At 42.9% G+C, this 19,329-nt stretch overlaps 2 long non-coding RNA genes across 2 annotated transcripts; one reads left to right on the top strand and one right to left on the bottom strand.

Annotated features, from left to right (window-relative positions):
- Window positions 1-6,638: 6,638 nt before the first annotated feature.
- LOC120968175 (uncharacterized) lies at window positions 6,639-9,117 on the bottom strand. Its single transcript, XR_012189693.1, has 2 exons — window positions 7,106-9,117; window positions 6,639-6,782 (listed from the first exon to the last, which is right to left on the bottom strand). It is a non-coding gene; the product is annotated as an uncharacterized lncRNA (long non-coding RNA).
- Window positions 9,118-15,076: 5,959 nt separating this feature from the next.
- Window positions 15,077-17,747, top strand: LOC141027782 (uncharacterized). Its single transcript, XR_012189692.1, has 4 exons — window positions 15,077-15,539; window positions 15,740-15,820; window positions 16,772-16,895; window positions 17,521-17,747. It is a non-coding gene; the product is annotated as an uncharacterized lncRNA (long non-coding RNA).
- The last annotated feature ends 1,582 nt before the right edge of the window (window positions 17,748-19,329 follow it).

Here is a 19,329-nt window from a genome sequence, read left to right as displayed (position 1 = left end):
TTTACCGCTATCATTTTGGGGTTATGCTTTAGAGACGGCTGCATTCACGTTAAATAGGGCACCATCGAAATCCGTTGGGACGACGCCTTATGAACTGTGGTTTGGCAAGAAACCAAAGTTGTCATTTCTTAAAGTTTGGGGCTGCGATGCTTATGTGAAAAAGCTTCAACCTGATAAGCTCAAACCCAAATCGGAGAAATGTGTCTTCATAGGATACCCAACGGAAACTGTTGGGTACACCTTCTATCACAGATCCGAAGGCAAGACATTCGTTGCTAAGAATGGATCCTTTCTAGAGAAGGAGTTTCTCTCGAAAGATGTGAGTGGGAGGAAAGTAGAACTTGATGAGGTAACTGTACCTACTCCCTTATTGGAAAGCAGTTCATCACAGAAATTTGTTCCTGTGACTTCTACACCAATTAGTGAGGAAGCTAATGATGATGATCATGTAACTTCAGATCAAGTTACTACCGAACCTCGTAGGTCAACCAGAGTGGTACGGTAATCCTGTTCTGGAGGTCATGTTACTTGACCATGACGAACCTACGAACTATGAGGAAGCGATGATGAGCCCAGATTCCACGAAATGGCTTGAGGCCATGAAATCTGAGATGGGATCCATGTATGAGAACAAAGTGTGGACTTTTGTTGACTTGCCCGATGATCGTCAGGCCATAGAGAATAAATGGATCTTCAAGAAGGAGACTGACGCTGACAGTAATGTTACTGTCTACAAAGCTCGACTTGTTGCGAAAGGTTTTCGACAAGTTCAAGGGGTTGACTACGATGAGACTATCTCACCCGTAGCGATGCTTAAGTCTGTCCGAATCATGTTAGCAATTGCTGCATTTTATGATTATGAAATTTGGCAAATGGATGTCAAAACTGCATTCCTGAATGGATTTCTGGAAGAAGAGTTGTATATGATGCAACCAGAAGGTTTTGTCTATCCAAAGGGTGCTAACAAAGTGTGCAAGCTCCAGCGATCCATTTATGGACTGGTGCAAGCCTCTCAGAGTTGGAATAAACGTTTTGATAGTGTGATCGAAGCATATGGTTTTATACAGACTTTTGGAGAAGCCTGTATTTACAAGAAAGTGAGTGGGAGCTCTGTAGCATTTCTAATATTATATGTGGATGACATATTGTTGATTGGAAATGATATATAATTTCTGGATAGCATAAAAGAATACTTGAATAAGAGTTTTTCAATGAAAGACCTCGGTGAAGCTGCTTATATATTGGGCATCAAGATCTATAGAGATAGATCAAGATGCTTAATTGGACTTTCACAAAGCACACACCTTGATAAAATTTTGAAAAATTTCAAAATGGATCAAGCAAAGAAAGGGTTCTTGCCTGTGTTACAAGGTGTGAAATTGAGTCAGACTCAATGCCCGACCACTCCAGAAGATAGAGAGAAAATGAAAAGTGTTCCCTATGCTTCAGCCATAGGCTCTATCATGTATGAAATGCTGTGTACCAGACCTGATGTGTGCCTTGCTATTAGTTTAGCAGGGAGGTACCAAAGTAATCCAGGAGTGGATCACTAGATAGCGGTCAAGAACATCCTAAAATACCTGAAAAGGACTAAGGATATGTTTCTCGTTTATGGAGATGACAAAGAGCTCGTCGTAAATGGTTACGTCGATGCAAGCTTTGACACTGATCCGGACGATTCTAAATCGCAAACCGGATACGTGTTTATATTAAACGGTGGAGCTGTTAGTTGGTGCAGTTCTAAACAAAGCGCCATGGCGGGATCTACTTGTGAAGCGGAGTACATAGCTGCTTCGGAAGCAGCAAATGAAGGAGTTCATATCCGATCTAGGTGTCATACCTAGTGCATCGGGTCCAATGAAAATCTTTTGTGACAATACTGGTGCAATTGCCTTGCCAAAGGAATCCAGATTTCACAAGAAAACCAAGCACATCAAGAGACGCTTCAATTCCATCCGGGATCAAGTCTAGGTGGGAGACATAGAGATTTGCAAGATACATACGAATCTGAATGTTGTAGACCCGTTGACTAAGCCTCTTCCACGAGCAAAACATGATCAGCACCAAGACTCCATGGGTGTTAGAATCATTACTGTGTAATCTAGATTATTGACTCTAGTGCAAGTGGGAGACTGAAGGAAATATGCCCTAGAGGCAATAATAAAGTTATTATTTATTTCCTCATATCATGATAAATGTTTATTATTCATGCTAGAATTGTATTAACCGGAAACATAATACATGTGTGAATACATAGACAAAACATAGTGTCACTAGTATGCCTGTACTTGACTAGCTCGTTGATCAAAGATGGTTGAGTTTCCTAACCATAGACATGCGTTGTCATTTGATTAATGGGATCACATCATTAGGAGAATGATGTGATTGACTTGACCCATTTCGTTAGCTTAGCCCTTGATCGTTTAGTTTACTGCTATTGCTTTCTCCATGACTTATACATGTTCCTATAACTATGAGATTATGCAACTCCCGAATACTGGAGGAACACTTTGTGTGCTACCAAATGTCACAACGTAACTCGGTGATTATAAAGGTGCTCTATAGGTGTCTCCGATGGTTTTTATTGAGTTGGCATAGATCGAGATAGGATTTGTCACTCCGATTGTCGGAGAGGTATCTCTGGGCCCTCTCGGTAATGCACATCACTATAAGCCTTGCAAGCAATGCAACTAATGACTTAGTTGCGGGATGATGTATTACGGAACGAGTAAAGAGACTTGCCGGTAATGAGATTGAGCTAGGTATGAGGATACCGACGATCGAATCTCGGGCAAGTAACATACCGATGACAAAGGGAACAACGTATGTTGTTATGCGGTTTGACCGATAAAGATCTTCGTAGAATATGTAGGAACGAATATGAGCATCCAGGTTCCGCTATTGGTTATTGACCGGAGACGATCGCGGTCATGTCTACATAGTTCTCGAACCCGTAGGGTCCGCACGCTTAAAGTTCTGTGACGATCAGTATTATGACTTTTTGTGTTTTGATGTACCGAAGGTAGTTCGGAGTCCCGGATATGATCACGGACATGACGGGGAGTCTCTAAATGGTCGAGACATAAAGATCGATATATTGGAAGCCTATATTTGGACATCGGAATAGTTCCGGGTGAAATCGGGATTTTACCGGGGTGCCGGAGGGGTTACCGGAACCCCCCAGGGGTTAATGGGCCTTGTTGGGCCCTAGTGGAGAGAGAGAGGGGCCGGCCAAGGCAGGCCGCGCACCCCCTCCCCTTGAGTCCGAATAAGACAAGGAAGGGGGGTGACGCTCCCCTTGACTTCCCCCTCTCCCACTCCTTCCTTCCCCCTCCTAGTGGGACTAGGAAAGGGGAGTCCTACTCCCACTAGGAGGAGGAATCCTTCTGGCGCGCCCTGCTAGGGCCGGCCGGCCTCCCCCCTTGCTCCTTTATATACTGGGGCAGGGGGCACCCCAGGACAAACAAGTTGATCATTGATCTCTCTTAGCCGTGTGCGGTGCCCCCCTCCACCATAATCCACCTCGGTCATATCGTGGCGGTGCTTAGGCGAAGCCCTGCGTCGGTAACTTCATCAACACTGTCACCACGCTGTCGTGCTGACGAAGCTCTTCCCCGAAGCTCTACTGGATCCTGAGTTCGCGGGATGTCATCGAGCTGAACGTGTGCTGAACACGGAGGTGTCGTACGTTCGGTACTGAGGATCGGTCGATCGTGAAGACGTACAACTACATCAACGGTGTTGTCATAACGCTTCCGCTTACAGTCTACGAGGGTACGTAGACGACACTCTCCCCTCTCGTTGCTATGCATCACCATGATCTTGCATGTGCGTAGGATTTTTTCTGAAATTACTACGTTCCCCAATAATACCATCCTGGTTCGAGCGTCCTTGACACAAAAACCAAGCTCGTCAAATTCAATAGTAATAGGATTTTCACAAGTTAAACAACGAATGGAAACACGGTTCTTAATAAGATGAGGTGACACAGGTATGTTAGACAAAGTAATAGGCATGGAATTAGAAGGAAACGAAGTGTGTCCAACATGTGTGATAGGGACTGTGGAACCGTTGCTGACACTGATGCGGCGGTCGGTGGTGACGGGAGTGAAGGAGGCAAGATTACATTGATGAGCAAACATGTGAGCCGTAGCCCCGGTGTCCATGTAACAATCACCGCCTCCAGTGTAGTTGTTCGGCGTAGGCGCGGTGTGCAGCACGGCGCGGAGCGCCGGATCCCAAGGCGCCGGTGACAGGGCCGGCGAGCGCGGCGGCGGGGCCGTAGGGAGACCATAGACGCCGCTTAGCTACGACGGTGGGTATCCTCTGTGCTGCTACGGAGCCGCGTAGTACGCCTGATGCGCCGGTGGGCGCAGCACGAGAAGGGTCGGTGCAGGAGCCCGTGGAACCGGCATGGTGTAGGAATGGACAACACTGGTCCATGGGTTGTACCCGGAGGCCCACGGAGGGGGCACTTGGAACGGCTGCTGCTGCTGCTGACGGGGCGGGCCGACGCCCTGCGGCTGGTGCTGCTGACCGCCATGGCGGCCCCCACCGCGCCGGCCCCCGCTACGCCGTCCGGCGGGAGGGGCGGGGGGAGCGGGCGGCCCATAGGGCAGTGGGAGCAGCCCCGGCTGCTGGGTGGCCGGGTACGGCGGTGGCGCCGGGAATGGCGCCTGGTGGCGCTGCGGCGGGGGCGCGGCTGGGGCCGCTGGTGGCGACGAGGGCGGTGTGGATGGCCTGCGCCTTCACCTGCTTCATCCACCGCTCCTCCAAGCTGAGGTACGCAACGAACCTGGCGAAGGACGGGTTGGGGATGAGACTGAGGTTCGCTGCGGCATTGCCGAAGTCCTCGTTGAGCCCGGCGGTGAGCGTGCTGAGGAGGAGGTCATCATCGATCTTCGCGCCAATATCACGGAGCTCGTCAGCGAGAGTCTTCAGGCGGTGACAATAGTCGTCGATGGAGGTGTTGTTCTGGTGACACCTAAAAAACTCTTGCTGCAAAAAAAATGCGACGCTGGAGCTGGTTGTCGGTGAAGAGCCCGTTCAGCTTGGTCCACACGGCGCAGGCATCGTCACCATCCTGCACGATGATGACACACAAGTATAGGAGATCTATCGTAGTCCTTTCGATAAGTAAGAGTGTCGAACCCAATGAGGAGCAGAAGGAAATGATAAGCAGTTTTCAGCAAGGTATTCTCTGCAAGCACTGAAATTATCGGTAACAGATAGTTTTGTGATAAGGTAATTTGCAACAAGTAACAAGTAACGAGTGTAAATAAAGTGCAGCAAGGTGGCCCAATCCTTTTTGTAGCAAAGGACAAGCCTGGACAATTTCTTATATGAAGTAAAACACTCCCGAGGACACATGGGAATTATCGTCAAGCTAGTTTTCATCATGTTCATATGATTCACGTTCGGTACTTTGATAATTTGATATGTTGGTGGACCGGTGCTTGGGTGTTGTCCTTTCTTGGACAAGCATCCCACTTATTATTAACCCCTATTGCAAGCATCCGCAACTACAAAAGAAGTATTAAGGTAAACCTAACCATAGCATGAAACATATGGATCCAAATCAGCCCCTTACGAAGCAACTCATAAACTAGGGTTTAAGCTTCTGTCACTCTAGCAACCCATCATCTACTTATTACTTCCCAATGCCTTCCTCTAGGCCCAAACAATGGTGAAGTGTCATGTAGTCGACGTTCACATAACACCACTAGAGGAGAGACAACATACATCTCATCAAAATATCGAACGAATACCAAATTCACATGACTACTAATAGCAAGACTTCTCCCATGTCCTCGGGAATAAACGTAACTACTCACAAATCATATTCATGTTCATAATCAGAGGGGTATTAATATGCATAATGGATCTGAACATATGATCTTCCACTAAATAAACCAACTAGCATCAACTACAAGGAGTAATCAACACTACTAGCAACCCACAGGTACCAATCTGAGGCTTTGGGACAAAGATTGGATACAAGAGATGAACTAGGGTTTTAGAGGAGATGGTGCTGGTGAAGATGTTGTTGGAGGTTGACCCCCTCCTGATGAGAGGATTGATGGTGATGACGATGGCAATGATTTCCCCCTCCCGGAGGGAAGTTTCCCTGGCAGAACAGCTCTGCCGGAGCCCCAGATTGGTTCTGCCAAGGTTCCGCCTCGTGGCGGCGGTGTTTCGTCCCGCAAGGTTGCTTATGATTTTTTCTCGGATGAAATACTTCATATAGCAGAAGATGGGCACCGGAGGCCTGCCAGGGGGCCCATGAGGCAGGGGGCGCCCCCTGGGGGTAGGGCGTGCCACTACTAGGAAAAGACCTACTAGCGGCGCACCAGTTTTGCCTACTAATTGCGCACTACTGGTGCGCCACTAGTACCACACCACTAGTAATTAATACCAATGGCGCACCTCTGGTGCGCCACTACTAACCCTTAGGTGCTCCACTGGTATTCCCTCTAAGTGCGCCACTAATAGCGTTATAGGTGCGCCACTAGTAATAAAGGAAGGTGCGCCACTAATAAGGGCTGAAATGTGCCACTAGTAATGTATTTGGAAAACAAAAAAAAAATCCAAATTTACAGAAAACAACCTATAAGGAAAAATAATTTAAAAACAAAAAATGAAATAGAATCATAATTTTTATTATAGTAAGAATATTACAATGTCTTTACAAGTATCCAATAAAAGAAAAATTACAAGGAAATAAAAGAAAATTCTAAAACTAATCTTCTAGTAATCTTTTCTTCTTTTTCTTTACTTTATCCCTGCAAAGAATGATAGAAATATGTGAGAATGAACATTGCAGAGAAGTGAAATTGAGTGAAACAAAATTGACATCCATACTTAGCACACACAAGGATTTTATCGACAAATGGCTAAGTCTACTGCCTACTGCCAATGCATAATTTGCACACACAAGGATTTTATTGAGTGAAACAAAATTAACATCCATACTTCCTCTACTGCCTACACATCCAACAGGATAAAAAGAAACATTTTTCAGCAAAATCGAGTTAAATAGATGGATTTCCATCTTGCATACATGTGTGCTTAGCAAATAGATGGAGGGGGAGAAGAGAGAGCTTACCAACAGCATCTGGTTGGGGAGGTGGTCATGAGCAGCATGTCGGAGAGGTTGCCGGCTAATGTTTCAAAATGAAGAATAGTCAAGTTAAGTGTTAACCAACATTGTACAAAATACACTAATTCACCGTTTTGATAACTCACTTAACATTGTGCAAGTTGAGGTAACTAAAGATAAAATGGAGCTTACGGAAACAATATTCAGAGAGTAGGAGAGTAGATCCTAAATTAAAAGGATCCACTAAGTTGCGCCATTGCTACACACAGGACTTGGAGGCGCGGGAGTGACATGCCATGCCATCCAGCAACGCTGACCGTGTCGACCCACAAGTTGATTAAACAAAAACTTGGAAAACCAGCAAGTTGAATATGCATGCATCTTACCTCCCTCGGTTGCTTCCAGTCACTCACTTGCGATCAAGATGTCCCTTCCTCCTTCCATGGAGAAATGGATCTTTCTTTCTTTCTTCCTTTCTTTGTTGACAACCTTCAATCCCTGATTAGATTAGTAAAGGAAGCAGGTCAGCAGGGGGGGTCTGAGTAGGAACGACAAGACGAAGTGCTATAGTTTATCAACATGGTCTGCTCACAAAATCAATTTGGAATTCTCCAAGTATATTACTAAAATAAAGCTTCAGACTACCACAAGTAAATTTCCAAGTACTACAAATTACAGTGAGTGATTCAGATAAACAAAGAATGACTGGAAGATGGCATTGATTGATGACTTTGCTCTGTGCCAGCCAACTTTGAAAACATAGTAAGTGTACCTACACATACATAGGAAACAGGTCGTGCATCCGCCAAGAAAAGGAAACGAATCAAAATCAATACAGATCGTCTTTAAAAAAAAACTAAAATCAATACAGATGGCAGCTAGTACAGATTGTCGCGAGAACGCCAGAGGCAAACTGAAACACACGCGAGAACTCTTGTTGCGAGAACGCCGTCGAGGGTGGGCGTCTTGAGGAAGAACTCAGAATGGTGCTGGTGATGCCCTGTGAGTCGTTCGACCACTCAAACGTGACCCGGAAAAACCGACTCCCCTGCCATCGTTGATTGCATCTCCCTTTTGGAAATATAAAAAATGTATAAATTACAAATATTGTCTCCGGCAAGAAAAGAAAAGGAACCAAATCTGCACTGCTTGTTCTTTTATTTTGGATTGAAATCAACAGTACAGATTGCAATGGCAAAGAGGAAAACTAAAACGCACGCGGTGTAGGGAAGGAGACGGCGTGGTGAGTTCAGAGATGCAGGGCAGGGGTGAGAGGAAGGGAGAGGAGGCGACTGCTTATGGGGGTTGGGTGCGGTGGCGCTGACGAGATGGAAGGAGACGCCATCGTCCTTGGCCGTCGAGGATCTTGTGGACGTCGTCGAGGACGGATGAGTTGAAGTCGCCGAGGTCGAGCACGCCGCTCTTGACCAGCACCGCCGTGCCGCGGATCTTGCCCTCCTTCCACGCCTGCTTGTTCTTCCCCGTCAGCCCGTGCAGCAGCAGCATCTCCGCCTCCTCTCCCCTCCTCTCTGGTTGTGGGGGCGCACGACCAACACGACTGAATTGCCGTCCAGGAGAAGGGAGGTGCTGAAGTCGCCCTGGCCTGCTGCCTGCGTTTTGGTCTTGGAGGAGAGGGTCCTGAGCTCGGTCGACATGGCTGCGGGCGCGAGGAGGGAGGGAGGGACGGAGAGCTGTGGAGGTGAAGGGCGGCTAGGTGGGGTGGAAGGAGTAGGACGCGGTGGCGGTGGTTGCCGCGGCCTGTGGATCTGAGGCCTCACTCCCTCCTAGGAAGAGACGGAGAGGGGAGAGGGTGGGGGCGCCGGCGACGGGATGCAGGGCAGGGCGGGAGGTCGACGGTGAGGCTAGAGGAGACGAGAACGCTGGTGGGGATGGGGATAGGAGGTCCACGCCGGCGGCGGCGGGTTTGGAGGGGATCGATTCGAGGGGAGAGGAGGAGGAAGCGTTGTGTTGTGTTGTGTTGCTTTGGTTGGATTGGATTCTCTCGAATCAGGGCCGGTCGGTGCAGCACATAGCAATGGCGCACCACCTGGTGCGCCATTGCTACAAAAAAAAATGCCCACCTCCCCTGGCTTACCAATGGCGCACCTTTGCTAGATGCGCCGTTGCTATCTAAAATAGCAATGGCGCACCTGGCAAAGGTGCGCCATTGGTAAACCTGGAGAAGGGGGTGGACCCGGGGAAAAAATAGCAATGGCGCATTGGACTAAAGGTGCGCCACTACTAGAAAAATAACAATGGCGCACCTGCTTCTGGTGCGCCACTGCTATATATATATAGCAGTGGCGCACCACCACCATGGTGCGCCACTAATAGGGATATTGGCTATAGCCATTTTTCTAGTAGTGCGCCCCCATTCTCGTGGCTAGGGTGTGGGCCCCCTCTGGTATTCTCTTCGCTCGGTATTTTTTATTATTTCCAAAAATGACTTCCGTGGAGTTTCCGGACTTTTGGAGTTTTGCAGAATAGGTCTCTAATATTTGCTCCTTTTCTAGCCCAGAATTCCAGCTGCTGGCATTCTCCCTCGTCATGTAAACCTTGTAAAATAAGAGAGAATAGGCATAAGTATTGTGGCACAACGTGTAATAACAGCCCATAATGCAATAAATATCGATATAAAAGCATGATGCAAATGGACGTATCAACTCCCCCAAGCTTAGACCTCACTTGTCCTCAAGCGGAAGCCGATAACGATAAATATGTCCACATGTTTAGAGATAGAGGTGTCGCTAAAATAAAATATGGACATGAGGGCATCATGATCATTCTTATAACAGCAACATACACATATAATCATATGATTTCTTATGCTCAAGTAATAATCTATTCACAATGTAAAATATGAATCGGAAACTTCATTGAAAACCAACAAACTATAATCTCATTCATTGAGGCAATTGCAATTTATCATAACATCGGAAAGAGTCAATATAAGATCTTTTCAGCAAGTCCACATACTCAACTATCATTTAGTCTTTCACAATTGCTAACACTCACGCAATACTTATGGGCATGGAGTTCTAATCGGACACAGAAAAATATAGGGGCTCATAGTGTTGCCTCCCAACCTTTTACCTCAAGGGTAATGTCAACAATAATAATTCGTGCTAACTTACATCCAATTGGATATATATATGAGGATCTTTCCAACACAATGTGTTTGCCAAAGGATAAAATGTAAAAAGGTAAGGTGAAGATCACCATGACTCTTGCATAAGGAATAATACAAAAGTAAAAGATAGGCCCTTCGCAGAGGGAAGCAGAGGTTGTCATGCGCTTTCATGGTTGGATGCATGAAATCTTAATGCAAAAGAACGTCACTTTATATTGCCACTTGTGATATGGACCTTTATTATGCAGTCCGTCGCTTTTATTTCTTCCACATCACAAGATCGTATAAAGCGTATTTTCTCCACACTAATAAGTCATACATATTTAGAGAGCAATTTTTATTGCATACACCGATGACAACTTACTTGAAGGATCTTACTCAATCCATAGGTAGGTAAGGTGGACTCTCATGGCAAAACTAGTTTTAAGGGTATTCGGAAGCACAAGTAGTATCTCTACTTGGTGCACAGAATTGGCTAGCATGAGGGGGAAAGGCAAGCTCAACATGTTGGATGATCCATGACAATATACTTTATTTCGGATATTAGAAAACATAACCCATTATGTTGTCTTCCTTGTACAACATCAACTCTTTAACATGTCATATTTTAATGAGTGCTCACAATCATAAAAGATGTCCAAGATAGTGTATTTATATGTGAAAACCTCTCTTTTTCTATTACTTCCTATTAATTGCAACGATGACCAAAACTGGGTTTGTCAACTCTCAATAAATTTTATTCATCATACTCTTTATATGTGAAGTCATTACTCTCCATAAGATCAATATGATCTCTTTATTTCTTTTTATTCTTTCTTTTTATTTTATTCCCTCAAGATCATAGCAAGATAATCAAGCCCTTGACTCAACACTAATCTTTATTATATATAGCTCACGAACTCGATTACATAGAAGGGATCATAAGGCAAAACTCAAAACTAAATCATACTAAAACTTTATTCTACTAGATCAAGATATTGCCAAAAGGATCGAACTAAGAAAAACGGTACACATAAGAGTGTGATGGTGATACGATACCGGGGCACCTCCCCCAAGCTTGGCAGTTGCCAAGGGAAGTGCCCATACCCATGTGATTATGTCTCTTTCTTCGGGGGTGGTGATGTGTATTCTTGGCTATGATACCCCTGAGGATACGATTCTCCTCCTCGAGCTTGTTGAGTTGCCTCTTAAGATCCATTATTTCCTTACGGAGCTTACCCGTGATGGTTAAAGCTCCTTGCACCCATGGATGCTGCATAGCTGCGGGAGAACAAGTAACACTCTTTTTCATATTTTCATAAGAGAGAAATTTAACACTGGAGGGGATGACCGAGTTTGGGATAGCTGAGCTCTGTAGTTCCCCCATCGTGAATCCTGCCCGGAAACGAGAAGTAACCTCTTGATCCTCCTCCATGGCATCTATCCTTTTTAAGTCAGCTTCCATCTCTTCCTCCGTTGAGGGCCCAAAGTGATAGGGATCACTATTTGCCCCTGGACCTAGTGTCGGATGAGACACCCGACTCTCCCCGACTGACTCTTGAGAAGACATCTTGCTCTAATCTGCGGCAGAAATAGCTTGAAACAAAAACAGAGGATATTTGCGTGGTACGGTGGTCAAAACCTTTGGGAGATTATATAATGAATTTTTACCGACCAAAAGAAGTATCGTGCAAGAAAACGGAATCCGGAGAGCACACGAGGTGCCCACGAGGCAGGGGGCGCGCCCAGGGGGGTAGGGCGCGCCCTCCACCCTCGTGGACGCCTCGTGTCCTTCCCGGACTACTTCTTAATTTCCCAAAACGGAGAAAAATTGCCATTAGAACTGTTTTGGAGTCGGTTTACTTACTGTACCACGTACCTATTCCTTTTCGGAGTCTAAAACGTTCCGGAAAGTGTCCCTTATGTATTCCTCCGGGGTTACGGTTTCAATAATATTGGTTTCAACATTTATAGGATTACCTGAAATATAATGTTTGATTCTTTGACCCTTCACCACCTTCGGATTTGTGCCTTCGAAGTGGTTTATGGCACCGTAATGATAGACCTCCTCGATAACGTAAGGACCTTCCCATTTAGAGAGATGTTTTCCTGCAAAAAATCTTAAACGAGAGTTGAATAGCAACACATAATCACCTACATTAAACTCACACTTTTGTATCCTTTTGTCATGCCATCTTTTAACGTTTTCTTTAAACAGTTTGGCATTCTCGTAGGCCTGAGTTCTCCATTCATCAAGTGAGCTAATGTCAAATAGCCTCTTTTCACCGGAAGTTTGAAATCATAATTGAGCTCTTAAATAGCCCAATATCTCTTATGTTCTAGTTCGAGAGGTAAGTGACATGCTTTTCCATAAACCATCTTATACGGAGACATACCCATAGGATTTTTATATGCAGTTCTATAGGCCCATAATGCATCATCAAGTTTCTTGGACCAATTCTTCCTAGATCTATTAACAGTCTTTTGCAAAATTAATTTGAGCTCTCTATTACTCAACTCTACTTGACCACTATACTGTGGGTGATAAGGGGATGCAATTCTATGATTAACATCATATTTAGCAAGCATTTTACGAAAGGCACCATGAATAAAATGTGAACCACCATCAGTCATTAAATATCTAGGGACTCCAAACCTCGGAAAAATAACTTCTTTAAGCATCTTAATAGAGGTGTTATGATCAGCACTACTAGTTGGAATAGCCTCTACCCACTTAGTAACATAATCAGCAGCAACTAAAATATGTGTATATCCATTAGAGAAATGAAACGATCCCATATAATCAAAGCCCCAAACATCAAATGGTTCAATAACAAGTGAATAATTCATAGGGATTTCTTGACGTCTACTAATATTACCAATTCTTTGGCATTCATCACATGATAAGCCAAACTTACAGGCATCCTTGAAGAGAATAGGCCAATAAAAACCGGATTGCAATACCTTATGTGCAGTTCTATCTCCAGCGTGGTGTCCTCCATAAGCTTCGGAGTGACACTTGCGTAGGATCTGTTCCTGTTCATGCTCAGGTATACAACGTCTAATAACACCATCTACTCCTTCTTTATAAAGATGTGGGTCATCCCAAAAGTAATGTCTCAAATCATAGAAAAACGTTTTCTTTTGCTGGTATGTGAAACTAGGTGGTATAAATTTAGCAACAATGTAATTAGCATAATCAGCATACCATGGAGTAGTGCGAGAAGCATTTATGACAGCTAATTGTTCATCAGGAAAGCTATCATAAATAGGTAGTGGGTCATCAAGAACATTCTCTAACCTAGACAAGTTGTCTGCAACGGGGTTCTCAGCTCCCTTTCTATCAATAATATGTAAATTAAATTCTTGTAGCAGGAGAACCCATATAATAAGTCTAGGTTTAGCATCTTTCTTTTCCATAAGATACTTAATAGCAGCATGATCAGTGTGAATAGTTAGTTTAGAATCAACAATATAAGGTCTGAACTTATCACAAGCAAAAACAACTGCTAAAAATTCTTTTTGGGTAGTAGCATAATTTCTCCGGGCATTGTCTAGAGTTTTACTAGCATATTGAATAACATTTAATTTCTTATCAACTCTTTGCCCTAAAACAGCACCTACAGCATAATCAGTAGCATCACACATAATTTCAAAAGGTAAATTCCAATCAGGTGGCTGAACAATAGGTGCAGAAATCAAAACTTTCTTAAGTATTTCAAATGCTTCTACACAATCATCATCAAAGAATAAAGGTATATCTTTTTGTAAGAGATTAGACACAGTCCAAGAAATTTTTGAGAAGTCATTAATGAACCTCCTATAAAAACCGGCATGACCAAGAAAACTTTTTATACCTTTGATGTCCTTAGGACACGACATCTTTTCAATAGCATCAACTTTAGCTTTATCAACTTCAATACCTCTTTCAGAAATTTTATGTCCCAAGACAATGCCTTCATTAACCATAAAGTGGCATTTCTCCCAATTCAAGAAAAGATTAGTTTCTTCACATCTCTGCAAAACTCGATTAAGGTTGCTCAAGCAATCATCAAAAGAGGATCCATAAACGGAGAAATCATCCATGAAAACCTCACAAATCTTTTCACAAAAGTCAAATAATATAGCCATCATGCATCTTTGAAAGGTAGCAGGTGCATTACATAAACCAAAAGGCATACATCTATAAGCAAAAGTACTGAACGGGCAAGTAAAAGTGGTCTTTTCTTGATCCTCAACTGACGCAGGTATTTGAGAGAAACCAGAGTAACTATCTAGAAAGCAAAAATGTGTATGTTTGGATAATCTTTCTAGCATTTGATCAATAAAAGGCAAAGGGTAATGATCTTTTTAGTAGCTTTATTTAGTTTGCGGAAATCAATTATCATCCTATAACCTGTAACAATTCTTTGTGGGATCAATTCATCTTTATCATTAGGAACGATAGTAATACCTCCCTTCTTAGGGACACAATGGACATGACTTACCCACTGACTATCAGCAACGGCATAAATTATACCTGCCTCAAGGAGCTTTAATATTTCCTTTCTTACCACTTCTTTCATCTTAGGATTTAGCCGTCGTTGGTGATCAATAACTGGTTTGGCGTCTTTCTCCAAATTTATATTATGTTGGCATAGGGTCACTACAACAAAAACCCACTTTTAACAACGGATATGTAGCAACGAAAGATAACATGTGTTGTCGGTGGTCCACCTCCCACCTCCTTCGAAGACATAACCTCCCCGTACTCATCTCCACGTTATCTGGAAGTACCACCCCGCCCAAATATCACGCAACAAAAAAGAGTTCTTTTTGCGGGTGACAAAAAAAGAGTTAAATCTCTTATTATATCAACCACCTCTCTCATGAGCTTCGTGACCACAAAGCTGCCGCCACAACCGCGGACTCCGGCTAGATCCAGTGCTCTTCTGCGCCGCCGCTCACCAGCCCATCCCCCCTTACTGTTTTCCTCTGTTCCTTTGCCACGGCGAGTTCCTCCGCGCCGCCGCCCAACCTCCCGGCTGCTCGTTACTGCTCTCCTTCGATCCCCAACTGCCGCAACGTCCTCCGCTCCCCTGCGCACCCACTCATGGTCTCAGGAACCCCTCACTGCTCTCGTCCGATCCATTGCCGCGGCGACATCATCCACGCCCCTGTACGCGCCCCCACAGGAACCCTAGCCGCCACGGTTTGCTAGCGCGGCTCCCACGTCTCCTCCCGTTTGTCTGCCCACTACCCCGCGTATGCGCGCGCGCGCCTGCCGGCTCAGGCTAGACCGTGATGTTCCACATCGAGTCCTCGACTTCTCGACCGATGCCAGATGGTTCAGTAAGGACCTCATCCTTCGAATAATGTTTGTACAATGACGAGATAATGGCAACTGTCCCGGATCGAAAAATCATTTTGAAGCAGCATACATCATTTAGACTTATCGACGACTTCTTTCATTTTCTGCTAGATTTTTTCAGCATATTTTTGACAAATTTACCCTGTTTCCTAAAGATTATAACACGGTAAGTTTTATGTAGGAAGTTCACATTCCAATGGGTTTATCTACAACCTGCAGAGACAACAACGCTTATGTGGTTACAGGCTCAAAATTACCACCTGTAAGATCCCTTGTGTTATTACTATATCTGCTACCTTTATGTTGCACCAGAGTTCTTCTCTAATTGCAGACAATTACAACAATTTGCAATCAATCATCAATGTAACATCTAGAAGCATATTGTCACCCCAGTTTGAGATGTTCATAGGTAGAATTTTTTCTTCTGTGGTTGAGCGATTCACCATTTGCCTGTGCTCTGTACCTGTTCATTCAGGAATAATTTTTGTAGCTTTTCATCAATAGTTCTTTCTTGTGATGCATTAGGCTCTAATTTTATTGATTCTACGTGTGTGGATAATTAATTAATTTTTGTGAGGAGGATCATGGTAGATTAGTTAAATAAGTCGACAGTACCTGCAGATATCCTAGTTAATAGCCTATGACCATGTCATCAGAGAACATTTTTTCAAGTATCAGTTAATAGGTCAGCACTATTATGTATAACATCATGATTTTCAAGAGACAAAAAATCTCCTTACCAGTGTTATGAATCCTTACTGATATCTGCCACACGCTTCTGTAGTACTATAGGAATAAGCCCACATGCATCTATATCTCATAATATTTCTTTTTATTGTATAATCTTTAGTTTCATCTTCCCTCATAGGGTTCCGAAGTTGACTATGTGCTTCAGCCAACATGTGTTTGTTTGTTCTTTATCTTAACAGGTATATCTTCTGGACTTGTGCATACTGCAATTAGGAGATATAAAAATCAACACTTACATAAAGAGCCCCTAAAAAAGAAATTGAAGCCTTTAGGAAATTGAAATATTCAACTATATATAATCAAGATTATTGGTTACCTATTGTCACTCAGTTGGTTCCAGAATTCATATCATTGTTAATATATATAATGTTTGGATAATCATTACTATAGTAAATACATGCTGATGGTTCAAAATTAATAGCCCCATGCAATTGTTCAAAGATCTCAGTGTTTTACTATGCAGATTCTGAGCTGAACGAGCTGTGGGTATTCAGAACTTGTGCAAGCCGCAATTGAGAGAATAGAATGTTGTCAGTTTACAGAAATGTTCAAGACTTGAAGTCTCTATGTTTGTACTTCATAGCATGGTGATGTCCCTTCTGCTAGTGTTTATTATGATGATTCATATAGTAAGTTGATGCAGATGCAAAAAAAATAAAAAATTAGTACACAGATATAGGCTGCATCTGAATTTTTACTAATAAACTCCTATTGAAAAAGTTTTGTATTCACATTATTAGTTAGCCCCACATGTATATATAAATCAATGTCTTGGTAAGTCATATTTGTGAGCATGTATCACAATACCTAATTTAGACACAGCTAAATTTAGCCTAGTGTGAATTACTTTATTTAACTACAGTATTTTTGATTTGTTGAAATCTTGCATCTACTTTTATTTTGTGGAGAACTGTAGATCTTTCTTACCAAACGAAAGATGTGTGGTATGTCATTACATGATTTTATTTCCAAGGGGGTACCTCATGTCTTAGTATGCATTTGAGGTTTATGTTACTCAATCGACACATAGCATTTTGTTCAGATGAAAACAAGGATCAATAGTGATTGTCATATGTAGGCTAGTACTCCCCTTTTCTACATACAGAGCTACTAATGTCATGACCCTCAACCTTTCTTTGGTTCCTCCATAACTTTCTGCTTTGTTGTAATTCTCTATCATAGGTTACTAATCTCATTCCTTTGTTGTTCTAGACTGCCAAGATAAATTCAAGATGCATGGATGTTGATTGCAAGGTCAAGAATGGCGATTTTACTAGATAATTAGAATGTCATTTTGAAGTGTAATGTTTCAAACACTATAGTTGATTGAATGATCAAGAATTAGGCCAGTACTAGATGGTTTCACATATGTAATATTTGTATCGTGTTCTTTGTAATGCAACACATCCTGTTTAATATATTATGAGGATTCCTACTTATTGTATTGTCGCTCCTATCCATTGGCATTGGAATAATATTTTTGGTTCACAGTATATAAAATACCATTAAGTTGTTCATATATGTCAAAGCATCTAGTCGTGGAAATGATATGGTATGTCCATTTGAAACTTGTTTGTGTGTGGTAGCCACCAACGCATATGAAGCGTTGTTACGCTTCAGCTCTATACATTGCTATTTTGCAATACTTCTGCACGTGGTTTACCAACGGATGTATATACGTTGTTGTAGACCCTTGCAACACCACCAACGGCAATGCATGGTAATCCGTTGGTGTAGACCTTAGCAACGCACATATGGACATACGACAATGCATGGATGCATTGCTGAAGGTGGGTTCCTGTTGTAGTGAGTGGGACTAATGCCCTTTAGATCATCAAGAGTATATCCAATAGCAGCTCGGTGCTTCTTCAGAGTTTTCAATAATTTGTCTTTCTCCTTCTCTGAAAGGTTAGCACTAATAATAACATGATATATCTTCTTTTCATCAAGAAGAGTATCAGGTAATGGTTTAAGCTCAAACACGGGATCACCCTTGGGTGGAGGAGGATCCCCTAGAATTTCAACAGGCAAGTTGTGTTTCAGAATAGGTCCCTGTTTAAAGAATACTTCATCTATTTCCCTTGTTTCATTCATAAACATATCATTTTCATGGTCGAGCAAATATTGTTCTAAAGGATCATTGGGAGGCACGGCAATAGAAGCAAGACCAATAATTTCACCTTTACTAGGCAATTCCTCATGAGACATATCACCAAACCAATAGTAACAACATCCTTTTCACAGTCTATCCTAGCATTAACAGTGTTCATGAAGGGTCTACCAAATATGATGGGAAAAAAGCTATCTTGTGGAGAACCAAGAACAAGAAAATCAGCAGGATATTTAACCTTCCCACAGAAGGCTTCAACATCTCTAACAATCCCAGTCGGTGAAATAGTATCTCTATTGGCAAGCTTAATGGTAACATCGATATCTTCTATCTCAGCAGGTGCAATATCATGCATAATTTCTTCGTATAAAGAATGAGGTATTGCATTAGCACTAGCACCCATATATAACACACAAGCCATGATAACAATGATCTCCTATTTTAATAGAAATAACAGGCATTCCTACCACAGGTCTATGTTTATCTTTAGCACAAGGTTTAGCAATTCTAGCAGTCTCATTACAGAAGTAAATAACATGCCCATCGATATTATCAGCCAATAGATCTTTAACCATAGAAATTTTAGGTTCAACTTTAACTTGCTCAGGGGGTTTGTGTGTCCTAATATTACTTTTGTTGACTACAGTTGAAGCTTTAGCATGATCCTTTATTATAACAGGGAAAGGTGGTTTCTCAACATAAGCAGTAGGAACAATAGGATCATTATAAGTGATAGTCTTTTCTTCAACTTTAATAGGTGCAACTACTTTTACTTCAATGGGAGGATTATATTTAAACCACTTCTCCTTAGGGAGATCAACATGAGTAGCAAATGATTCACAGAAAGAAGATACTATCTCAGAGTCAAGTCCATATTTAGTGCTAAACTCACGGAAAGCATCGGTATCCAT

The sequence above is a fragment of the Aegilops tauschii genome, chromosome 7, assembly GCF_002575655.3.
Source record: "Aegilops tauschii subsp. strangulata cultivar AL8/78 chromosome 7, Aet v6.0, whole genome shotgun sequence".
Classification (NCBI taxonomy): Eukaryota; Viridiplantae; Streptophyta; class Magnoliopsida; order Poales; family Poaceae; genus Aegilops; species Aegilops tauschii.
Note: the sequence above shows the minus strand (reverse complement) of the source record. Positions and strands in the feature narration are given on the sequence as shown.